Below are 13,176 nucleotides of genomic sequence, written 5' to 3'. Positions count from 1 at the left end.
AGAATCACTATTATATACGTGTTGTATACCCTATTTGGTGCCATAAGCTCTGTAAGCATACAGCATTGATCAAAGGAACTGACTTGTCTCTGTCTGCCATTATGAGACAATTTTATTTAAAGATAAATAATATATTATAGAAATATATGCTATTGCCTGGAAGATTTTTTTAAACGTTATCTGCAATGCTACAATACGTTTGATATGGACATGATGCGGAGGTCCAGAGCAAGGCTATAATTAGAGAAGAATTCAAGGAGCAAGAAGTGAGCAACTTAAAGAAAGAAATTGAGCTAACAAAATTATTTTCCAGGACCTGAATATGGGTGACATTGGTGTTGATACCATTTCTCCAGTGGTTGCCACCTCCATGGAACCAGACAACACGTTTGAGAAGATAAGTGCTGGCCAACATTCCTTGTTTACATTTGAACCTCCCATGTTGTGGAAAAAAGGGGGGCGCTTACTCTCTGGGCTGATTGGTTTGAATGTGTTGCTGTTGGCTTCTGTGCTCGTTAGCAGTGCGGCCTTTTATGAGGTTGCAGTCGTTGAGAGGGAGGTACTCTCTTTACTGTGTGTCCTTATGGGTCTCAGCGGCTTCTGGATGGTTCTCTACCTACTTTGGACATCAAAAAAGGAACGTGATATGAGCCTAAAGGACTCACATGCTGGTCCCATCTGGCTGAAAGGTGAGAAAGAGACTGAAATTAAAGCTGTACAAAGAATATGTTGGCTCATAGTGAAAGAGATTAACAACTCTTAAGGAGTATCATGTAATCAGTGCTGCCCAACTGATCATGGGGAGGTCCTATGGGAAAGATAATAATGTACTGAGCCTGAGGTAGATGTAGGTAAAGCAGGGAGACAGAGTGAAGCCTGGGCAACACGTGAATACACGTGGAATATATAAGGCTACAAATCAGTAATGGAAAATGTGTGTGTCCGTGTTCTTTATATAACAATATCTTTATAACTGGAGTATTTAATACATGGAATATTACATATATAGACATGGGGGTAAATTTACTAAGATGGGAGTTCTATTTAAGATGGGATGTTGCCCATAGCAACCAATCAGATTCTACTTCTCATTTATCTAGCACCTTCTAGAAGATAATACCTGGAATCTGATTGGTTGCTATGGGCAACATTCCATCTTAAATAGAACTCCCATCTTAGTAAATTTACCCCATGATGTAACTGGGTGGTCATAGAATAAGCACAAGACATTTGTACGGGACGCAGCAAGTAACTGTGGGAACAATAAGGAGATGTTTATTTAATAATCACCCTGCCAGTCTGTAACAGAAATAGCAATTTGTGTAATACATTTTTATTTACCTTAAATAGAAATGGCCAGAAATTAATAAGTCTAATTAATTAGGTTTAGGAGCTATTTCTGGTTCTAAGGGGTATATTTACTAAAGTGCGGGTTTAGAAAAGCGGAGATGTAGCACATAGCAACCAATCAGATTCTAGTTATTATCTTCTAGTAGGTACTAGATAAATGATAAGTAGAATCTGATTGGTTGGGCAACATCTCCACTTCTAGAAGCCAGCACTTTAGTAAATATACCCCTAAGTATGAGATTATATGTAAATATTTTAAATGGGTGGTATTCATGTGACCGACACTCATTTTAAATATATTTGTTTTAGACATTGGAACCCAACAACAGATTTGATAACCCCTCATACACATGTACTACTGTATATGAGGAATTCAATAAACAAATGATCTGAACATTACTATAGAATCTGTAAAGGAGGAGTTTTAAAGTTCTGATTGGTCTACTTGGCATGAAATACACTGAATGCTTGGGGCAAAACCTGCACCCCTGTTAGCTAAACTACATATGACGGAAGAGCTTAGTACGGGTTGAGTATCCCTTATCCAAAATGCTTGGGACCAGAGGTATTTTGGATATCGGATTTTTCCGTATTTTGGAATAATTGCATACCATAATGAGATATCATGGTGATAGGACCTAAATCTAAGCACAGAATGCATTTATGTTACATATACACCTTATACACACAGCCTGAAGGTCATTTTAGCCAATATTTTTTGTAACTTTGTGCATTAAACAAAGTGTGTCTACATTCACACAATTCATTTGTTTCATATACACCTTATACACACAGCCTGAAGGTCATTTAATACAATAGTTTTAATAACTTTGTGTATGAAACAAAGTTTGTGTACACTGAGCCATCAAAAAACAAAGGTTTCACTATCTCATTCTCACTCAAAAAAGTCTGTATTTCGGAATATTTGGATATGGGATACTCAACCTGTATCTGCCTCAAACAAAAGGAAATTCCGGTTGTTTTGTGTAGCATCTTTGCCTTACTTCTAATGTAAAGAAGTAATAGGTAAGGTGATTCAGGTATAAGTGTGAGTTAATATCCCTTCAAATGTTACTACTTAAAAGAAAACATGTTTGAAGATAAAATAAAATCTAAATATATAATAAGAGCATCAATGTAAAAATATTCTTGTGGCAGACCTCATCCTTCAGTGAGAGAGACAAATGAACACCAATTAGAAGCGAACCAGTACAAATTGCAGCTTCAGACAAAACCAACATGGATATCATCACATTCACAACAATTGCACATGAATAAGGGAGATGATAAGAATCATACGGGGGTATTCAATATAGTCCGTTTTTTTTCACCTAGGTGAACTGCACTTTTCGCTATTTTTTAGGGAGAATGGGGATTCACCCTATTCAATAGCAGGGGCATTTTTTCATCTAGGTGAAAAATTCAGCAGGAACAAAAAACATGCGGATCAGCGAATCCACGTGTTTTCTCACCTATACGGCCCGCGGTCTCAATGATTTTGAGGCATTTTTTGCCAATGCATTTTCACTTAAATAAATAGTGAAACGGCATTGGCGGAAATGCCTTAAAAACAGGCGAAAACGGCCTGCGATTGAATATGCAGGGGGGTGAATTTTAATAGCTCCAAAATAATTGGAGCTAATTGAATACCCCCATAAAGCGCAACATGATATAAATAGAGATAAACAATAATAATCACATTCATTGTCTATTATTATTTATCTCATTCTGTTTATATCATATAGCGCTTTATGATTCTTACCATCACTCTTCTCACCCATCAGTGTGTGTCTGTATATTGTGTAGCTGTGATGGTCTCAGGGAGGACCACTCACTTTATATTACCCAGGTGCTAACTGGAGTAAATTACCTTAAGGATGACATTAATGTGTTTTTGATACCAGGGACGTAGCCAGAGCTTTGTGGGCCCCATAGCAACATTTTGAAGGGCCCCTGTCCTAATGCTTCTAGAGACACCTATCCACAGCAATTGTTAATTTTAAGCCCCATAATAGTGCCCTAGTAAACTTTCTGAACCATAGTAGTGACTTAGTTTATTTTATGAACCATAGTAATGCCCTAGTTCATGGTAGGGCCACCAGTACACGTTATCCAACACTGTGACCCCCAATTCACATTATGGTATGCAGTGTACCCAGTTCATATTATATCACATTACAGCACCCCCAGTTCATATTATGCCACACTATAGTGCCTCCACTTCATATTGTGCCACATTAGATTCCCAGTTCAGATTATGAAACATTATAATGCCCTCCTATTCATTTTATACCACATTACAATGAGCAAGTCAAGGGGCATAACTAGATATATTGAAGGCCCCAAGCCAAAGGTCTGTAAGGGTCCCTACATATCACCCAAAGTGGGCCCCATAGCAGCTGCACTCCCTGCACCTATGGTAGCTACGCCCTTGTTTGATACATATATGGAGACTATAAATAAGGAACATGTATACAGTGTAAAGTAATAAAATACATAACTATAGTACTGCCAGAAATGACCTAAAGGAGGAGCTGTTCTCTCTTTGGGCAACTAACAAATTAGTCTGTGAATCTCTAGAATCCATTATAGCCAGGCATCCACTACAATACCAGGAGATGGCCTAAGTTCAACTATATCCGTTGCTTTCAGAAATAAGAAATACTGTAGATTGAAATAGACAGACAGACAGATAATAGCAGTGATTTCCAAGGCTTCAGATCTCAGTATAAGTAATACATTAGTGGTATACTGCAGTGTTGAATGCAAGCTGGCTATACTGTAATTGTTCATGCATTGTGTGTCTGGAAATAAATGAGTATAGTCACATGTATGTAGAATTGTACGCATCTCTGCGGCCAGACCGAGCATATGTATGCTTGATTTAATAGCTGCCATAATTATCAGTGCACAGTTGCACCACCCCTATTGCTATTATCCATCTGAATACAGGCGTAATTACACGTGCGCACAACTCTGCATAGCAGGCAATCCTGTTGACATGCCCTCCATGATCTTAAATGCGAATGCCCTACTAACACCACTTGAACAATTAGTGGAGATTAAACTTAGTTGCCTACAACTCAGCATTACCTCCTGCATACGCTCAGCTCCAGAGTCGGCGCCTTTAGAAAGCACTAAAGATACACTCACAAATCCAACTGGCACTCATCTCTGTATTGGCCCAGTGTCTTTACACGGCACAAACAACTCACAAATAGTCAAAGTGCAACAGGAAAGATAGACTTGCAGCCTGTACCTTTTAGTGCTTGCAATCTTAAATAGAACATTCTAAATTACACACTACAATTACTAAGAACAGATTTATTAAGCATACAGTGGAGAAGACAATTAGCACTTGGGCATTATTGCACAAATCTGTCCCAGTAGGTAACTTTACTCTCTTTTTTTCTTTTTTATATATATTATTCTGATTAGTGGGCCTGGCTGTCTTTGGAGTTTGCACATTGATTCTTGATGTATTGAAGATTGGGAAATCAGTCAGCCTGCTGCATTGTGAATCTCCTATCAAAATTGTCCATCCAGTCTTCCAGGGTGTGTTTGTGGGGATACAGGTCAGATTTCTGGAACTAGTACGCCGCAAAGCTTTTTCTCCTTTACTACTGTATGTCTATGTGTTACCAACATATTATACATTGTATTTGTCTTTCTGTGTTCTATGACAGTGTCAGAGTAGATTCCTCCTATAGGAGGCTCATCTGTTTTGAACTGTTCCACAGCATCCCTATGTCTTCTTTTCTTGTCAGATCTAAGTCACTGATAATTACTTATTTCTGTTTTTGCCACTTGCTAGGTTATAGAATATAGGTATCGGTAGTAGTGCACACCTTATTCTGCATCTCCTTATCCCATACACTAATATAGAGATACTTCTAACCTTAAACAGGGCACATCCCTAAAGAGCATGCCTAACCTGCTTGCGCTTGTCCCTAGTCTACTGCGCTTGGCCATCAATTATCCAAATCCACACACCATGCGCAAGGGGCTCAAAGTGCAAGATATGTTTACATTTAAATATGACCATGTTAAGGCGAATGCATAGTTTGGCACAATGCTATTTTTATTTGGACTCAGCTAAATGTAAATAAGACTTTATATGATACTGTGTTGTATTAATAGCATCTATGTATAAGAGAATCCACTAATTTACTCATCTCTGCCAATCTGTGCCTTTTCTGTTAGAGAACCACCTCATTCCTAACATGCCATGATGACAACCTGCTGTAGAGATAGGACAAAACAGATACATTTATAGGCCTATGTACTAAAACCATGGATGGAGATAAAGTGGATAGAAATATAGGTGGTCATTCCGAGTTGTTCGCTCGCAAGCTGCTTTTAGCTGCATTGCACACGCTAAGCCGCCGCCTACTGGGAGTGAATCTTAGCTTATCAAAATTGCGAACTAAAGATTAGCAAAATTGCGAATAGACACTTCTTAGCAGTTTCTGAGTAGCTTCAAACTTACTCGGCATCTGCGATCAGTTCAGTGCTTGTCGTTCCTGGTTTGACGTCATAAACACACCCAGCGTTCGCCCAGACACTCCTCCGTTTCTCCAGCCACTCCCGCGTTTTTCCCAGAAACGGCAGCGTTTTTTCACACACTCCCATAAAACGGCCAGTTTCCGCCCAGAAACACCCACTTCCTGTCAATCACATTACGATCACCAGAACGAAGAAAAAACCTTGTAATGCCGTGAGTAAAATACCTAACTACATAGCAAATTTACTTGGCGCAGTCGCAGTGCAAACATTGCGCATGCGCAGTTAGCGGAAAATTGCTGCGATGCGAAGAAAAATACTGAGCGAACAACTCGGAATGACCCCCATAGTACCAGCCAATCAGCTCATAACTGCCATGTCAAAAGCTGGGTTTGAAAATGACAGTTAGGAGCTGATTGGCTTGCACTTTACAGAATCTCTGTCCCCTTTATTCTCACCAAAAGCTTAGTAAATAGACCCCTTAGTTATTTGTCAACACTAGTTGTTTCTTGTACAAAAAAATCTCAATAATGCATAGCCTTGATCAATTGTATGTTCATTTCAAATAGCTGCTTTACTTACTCTTAAAGCAAGACTGTACAAAACACTTTAATTACATTGCTTGGTCATGGGAAAATGTGATAAAAGCACTTTGGAACTAGATATGAGAAAATTAATCTCTAGCTACAAATATCAAGTATTCCAGTGGAACGCGCAATTAAATTTCAAGTAAGTGGTCATTTTATTATACATCAATATTTGTTATTCAGTTTTTTGTGCATTTCCAACTTTTCTGTTCCTTGCTTGTTGTCACTGTACACATTTGCTGTATTGAACCTGTTAATGTATATCTCCTCACAGACTTACTTCCTCTGGGTGTCCTGTAGGGATTGTGTCCAGATCCACATGAATCTTACCAGGTATGGTCAGGAGTGGAGAATATTCTTCTTCGTATAACCATAAAAACAAAATGCATAACACATGAATTAAGTTACTCCTTTATTTAAAGTGACTATATTGACGTGAGTTCCATTTCTGTTTTGATTTGTAAGCACATCCTAAGCTGAATGTTCTTTCATTTGTATTATATAAATTCTTGTTCATAGGGTTTGTGAGAATATTTTCCTACTAATCGTAATGTAAGTTCTCATTGAATTATTTTGTGTTCCAGATGTGGTCTCATGTTAACGCTCAGCACTAATTTAGCCATCTGGATGGCTGCTGTAACTGATGAATCTTTGCATCAGTCCCCAAGTACCTACAATTCATCTGGTGGTCACAGAATGGTGAGAGGTAAGATACATACAGATATTTTCTCTTACAGAAATGTCCAACTGACAACCTGTTGATAGACTATATCCTTTCAAAACAATATTGCATTTTTCCTGTAAACCTTCATGAACTGTACTCACATTGCACTGAACTTTATAGGACATGTCTGATGGCAGCATGCTATATTATCTGCCACTTGGCGCAATGTACTAATGCACAGGTTCTCAAACTCGGTCCTCAGGACCCCACACAGTGCATGTTTTGCAGGTCTCCTCACAGAATCACAAGTGAAATAATTAGCTCCACCTGTGGACCTTTTAAAATGTGTCAGTGAGTAATTAATACACCTGTGCACCTGCTGGGTTATGTGCAAAACATGCACTGTGTGGGGTCCTGAGGACCGAGTTTGAGAACCACTGTACTAATGTAATGTGTTTAAAACCTGACATTGCTCAGTTTAGGTTGGAGTCACTTACAGTATGATATCATCGTGCCTGGGTGCCTCTTTTTTAAGTTTATAGCTTCTGCTGTATCATCAACTAAGTTTGCACCTTTTGCATTTGGCTTCACACTATTCAATTTGATCCTGCCTTAACTGTTCAGAATTGGAACTTCTAAATAATGGTGTTGTTAGCTTATGTATATATGTGTATGACTACACAAGTTAGGTAGGGTTACCTTGGTAATCTATACTTTAAGAAATTTACAGGGGGATATTGCTCCAACAAATGGTATTTTTATTCCAACTCAAGTGTGTTTAGATCAAATAAACAAGGCAAAGTGTTTTCTGATCATCAACTAGTTAATAAACCCCACTAAAAAACATATGTTTATACCTCTGGAATTACATTCCTTACCTGTAGTGGTGGATATCATATTTCTTAAATATTACAATGCCTGCTGCATCTTTCCCCTCATCTAGTTTGCACTGACTGAATAGTAGTGACACTAGAGAGGGGCTGGAAGAAAGAGCCAGGAGACATAACTGGCATATGGTAAATAATAAGTAGGCGATTTATTGAAAATAAAAATACATAGATAGAAAGATAGATAGATAGATAGATAGATAGATAGATAGATAGATAGATAGATAGATAGAATGAAGGAACTTACTTTATACCAGTTTATTCACTTGCAATAATCTTTTATTTATGTTGCAGCTGGCGGAGAATCTGATGGCTGTGGCTGTACTACCCATGTGTGTGACACCTTCCAGACAGGATATTTCTACTTGTACCCCTTTAATATTGAATATAGCCTTTTTGCGTCTGCCCTGTCTTACGTGATGTGGAAGAATGTAGGTCGTGTAATGAGCCAGGACTCCCACCACACACAGCACTCCTTTCGCCCGCAAAGACTTTTTGTGGGGTTAGTCTTTGGGATAGGGATCCTTGTGTCTGGTCTCGCAGTCTTCATCGTTTATGAAATTGATGTTTCCTCAGAGAATTCCAAAATACAAGCACTTGAAATGTTCTACATCTTCAGTATCGTAGCTCTTGGTCTAATGTCTATTTGCTCTCTAGCTGGCTCCATAATCTTCAGGTTTGAGCGGAGGGACACAGACAGCCACAAGAACCCCACAAGGAGTCTAGATGTTGGACTGCTGATAATAGCTGCTTTGGGAAAATACTGCATCGCTTATTTCTCCATAATAGCCATTATAGCCATCTCTCCTGGAAAGCTCATCGATACTCTGAATTTGGTGTACTCACTCCTCATGATTGTGCAACATACTCTGCAGAACGCCTTTATTATAGAAGGACTGCACAGAGAGCCTTATCATGGTGGCCACTCAGATGATCACAACTCTGCACCCTTTAATGACAAATATGAAGTTTACATCAATCCAGCTGTTGCGATCTCTCAGGACAATCACTCAGGAGCTGAACAAGGGCATGCGTTGGATTTCAGCCATCAGGTAGCTGTGCCACACACCATTGTAAAGAATACTTGGGGTGACTGGAGGAGGAAAACCCTAAAGGAGATCTCTACGTTCTTGCTTCTCTCTAACATCATTGTGAGTAAAATCTCCACATTGAAGGCAAATGCATTCACACAGCTTTAGTAACATGTAACTAATGTAAACAAAACAATCTGGACCCTTTACCACCCCAGTGACCCAAGTAAACAGGATCACTAAAACCACTGCTCCATTATATTATATTATATTATATTATATTACATTATATATTATTATACTATATTTTATTATATACATAAGTAAATAATACATTGACAAACAAGGGTTATTAATTAAATCAAGGAGTCACCTAAATGCCTTCATTCATTTTAAAATAAAATAAAATCTTCCTATAAACTACAATGTGACTTCTCCACTCAGTGGGGCAGATGTATTAACCTGGAGGAGGCATAAGGAAGTGATAAATCAGTAATATGTGCAAGGTGATAAAGGCACCAGCCAATCAGCTCCAATATGTAAATTAACTGTTAGGATCTGATTGGCTGGTGCGTTTATCACCTTGCACATATCACTGGTTTATCACTTCCTTATGCCTTCTCCAGGTTAATACATCTGCCCCAGTGTTCTGGAGCTGGCTGTGAACTGAATTAACCTGGATAAGCCTTCATGCTATCATGTCGACATTTTATCTGATAAATGTTAACATGATCACTGTTGGCACGCTACATGCCTACATTTTGAACCAGGTCGACATTCTCATGTCAACGTTCTCATGTTGACCTGATGCATGTCACCATGATAGCTGTCAACCTAACACACCACACCCCTTACATCATGTTGGAGTCTTAAGATCAATGTGTTTCAAAATGTAATATGAGCATGTTCAGCTTTGGGTAGTGGCCTGTACTGGATTTGTATTCCTAGAAGCACTTTCTTTTGCTGTCACACTTGTACATACAAAAATACAATAGATGCAAATTGAAGAAGATAAGTTATGTCACCCCTATCAGTTTATACTTCTTGTCTGGTGATCCACTAGGTAGCATGGTGTAGTACCGTCTAGTAGCCTGTGAGTGGTGCTATGTGATTTCTAATTTATGTCAGTGACAACTCCTTTTCATATGCATCTATTATAAAATTGGCACTGCAGGTAAAACAGATTTGATACAACCAGTATAATGTAGAAAAGAAAAGTTACAATTGTAGCCCCCTGTCTGGCTGTAAGTTGATGTCCGTGCATATTCCCTGGAACCTACTTTTGGATCCACATAATTGCTATCCAGGCTTAGCTCAGTCACCTTCTTCCCAAGATATAGTCTGTAGGACAGGTGCCCCTGCATATGTAGGTTTTAAAACATGACACTTTGGTGTGGAGCTGACACATGCACGGTAGTACACAGGGTCGGATTGGCCCACAGGGGAACAGGGGAAACCACAGGTGGGCCCCATTGCCTGTGGGCCCTCCTCCTCCTCTAGGGATCAGGTTCCAGACTTTATCCTAGTGAACTTGAATTATGCATTATACTTATGTTACATTATACTTCACAAGAATATGGTTTATTATATATTTACCAAGGGGAACAGAACATGTACTCTGTAATGGTTAACAAAACCTCTGTAGTGGCTGGCCACGCCCCAGTGGAGCCTGGCCACACCCTTAGGCATAGGCCCCTACAACAGCATCCCCCCGGTGGGCCCTTCATGCCCCAGTCCGACACTGGTAGTACAGTACAATTAAATGAATAGGTCAGGAAAAACACACTGATAAATAATGTGCAAACTTTGCATTGGTGTATCTGTAATGCACAGGTCCACACCACACACACTGCACCCATGTTTAAATTCTTACCTTTATGGGGTCCAGAGTCAGCGCTGCAGCCGCTGCAAAAAATCACTGTGGATTTTAGCCTTATGTACTCTGTTTACAGTCCTAACCTAATAACATCATATAGCAGAATTAATGGACCACTATTGTCCAAGATCTATTCATAGACCATAAATACTGCAAACTTTATTTTTATATCCAGCACCCACTGGCGTATCTATAATGGGTGCAGTGTGTGCGGTGCACACGGGCCCCTGCACCCATTTCTTCTATACTTACCTTTCCAGCGTCCATCGGCAACTGTGTGTGGGCCCCCTCCTCTCCCATAGCCGTCACCGCCGCTGCTAGCGCACTGAGCGCTAGAGACTCTGGCACAGTGCCAGAGTCTACAGCACATGTGCAGGACTCCGGAAAAGTGTTGTGGCGCCATTTTTCGGTGTCCTGCGCATGCGCTGTAGACTCTGGCACTGTGCCAGAGTCTCAGCGCTGAGAGCGCTAGCAGCGGTGGTGACGGCTACAGGAGAGGAGGGGGCCCACACACGGAGTCTGCACACGGGTCCCCTCCTCTCTATCCCCCCATTAGAAGGCATAGTATCTCCAATTTGTCCTTTACTATGAACATAGTAACATAGGGTCTAATTCAGACCTGATCGCTCGCTAGCTGGTTTTTGCAGTCTTGCATTCGCATAATCGCCGCCCACAGGGGAGTGTATGTTAGCTGCGCAAGTGTGCGATCGCATGTGCAGCCGAACGGTACAAAAAAACTTTGTGCAGTTTCTGAGTTGCCCAGAACTTACTCAGCCACTGCGATCACTTCAGCCTGTCCGGGCCCGGAATTGTCGTCAGACACCCGCCCTGCAAACGGTTGGACACGCCTGCGTTTTTCCAACCACTCCCTGAAAACGTTCAGTTGACACCCACAAACGCCCACTTCCTGTCAATCTCCTTGCAATCGGCTGTGCGAATGGATTCTTCGTAAAACCCATCGCACAGCAACGATCCACTTTGTACCCGTGCGACGCGCCTGCGCATTTCGGTGCATTCGCATGCGCAGTTCTGACCTGGTCGCAGCACTGCAAAAAATGCTAGCGAGCAATCAGGTCTGAATTACCCCCATAGTAACATAGTTGTTGAGGTTGAAAAAAGACAATTGTCCATCAAGTTCAACCTATAGAGCCATATACTGTATTACATGTTTTATACTGTATTACATCTTTTTTATTTCTAATATATTTGTTTCTTGCACTTCTAGTTCTGGATCATGCCTGCCTTTGGTGCTCGTCCACAGTTTGATAATGACCTGGAGTTGAAATTCTATGGGGAGCCAATGTGGGTGGCTATCGTAAACATTGGCCTCCCCTTTGGAATCTTCTACAGGATGCATGCTGTTGCCAGCCTTCTGGAGGTCTATGTCATATCGTAACGGAAATGGAATACATTCAGAACAATTAGATCAATATGAACTTTAATTGTTTGATTGTGATTAACCGCAACTTCACCTATTTCATTATTGTATGCAAGGAATTGTCCTTGCTCCGTTTATAAGGTGTAGGTTAGCTTGTATTTTCTGTAAAAATGAAGCTGTACATTTAATTATTTAATTTCAAGGGATTTCCATAACCGATGTAGAAAGTTGACAACATTTCCCCTTCCACCAGACTAGTACACCAGTGAGCGCCCTCTTACTGGGTCCAAAGTGCTACTTGAAATGATAGGCAGCAACTGTATCATGCACCTCTCATTTTATCAACCAATCATTGAGTTGCCTATTCAGGGAATAGGTGGAGCTATGAACACCCCCACCCCCACAGGTATGAAAACCCCTTTAACATGGATGAAAATATAATAAAGATAAACAATATATATATATTTTCTAAACCGGTGTGACGTGATTACTTTGTGTGTATGGTATATTTCTTATAGTAAGGTTATTTAAGCAGTGTTTAAATGTGTAAGAAAAACTTAACATTACATGTACAGATATATCTACTAAAGCAATTGTGACACTCTGAACTGGATCCCCCTTAAATTATACTGCAAAGGATGTACTGTATAGTGCAAGCAACTGTCGGATTGGATAAGACATGAATAAGTTCCCCTAATTTTGCCCTTGCTTAGCTTCAATTACTACCCTTCCTGTTAATGCTGAAGGGATTAACACCCCCTCCTGCGGTTGCCTGGGAGACGTCAGCAGGACCAGTGACCTGACGGGCACTAGGACCCTTGGCTGATGGAGTTTTGATTGGTTGTGGCAGAGCGGGAAAAAGAGGTGGCGGGGTTTTCCCCAGTGTGTGTGAGAAGACCC

At 40.3% G+C, this 13,176-nt stretch overlaps 1 pseudogene; it reads left to right on the top strand.

Annotated features, from left to right (window-relative positions):
- The first annotated feature begins 209 nt into the window (after positions 1-209).
- LOC135057307 (proton channel OTOP2-like) lies at positions 210-12,696 on the top strand (annotated as a pseudogene).
- Positions 12,697-13,176: the final 480 nt, after the last annotated feature.

Source organism: Pseudophryne corroboree, chromosome 3, assembly GCF_028390025.1.
Source record: "Pseudophryne corroboree isolate aPseCor3 chromosome 3, aPseCor3.hap2, whole genome shotgun sequence".
Classification (NCBI taxonomy): Eukaryota; Metazoa; Chordata; class Amphibia; order Anura; family Myobatrachidae; genus Pseudophryne; species Pseudophryne corroboree.
The sequence above is the reverse complement of the archived record's forward strand: the minus strand, read 5'-3'. Positions and strand labels throughout refer to the sequence as shown.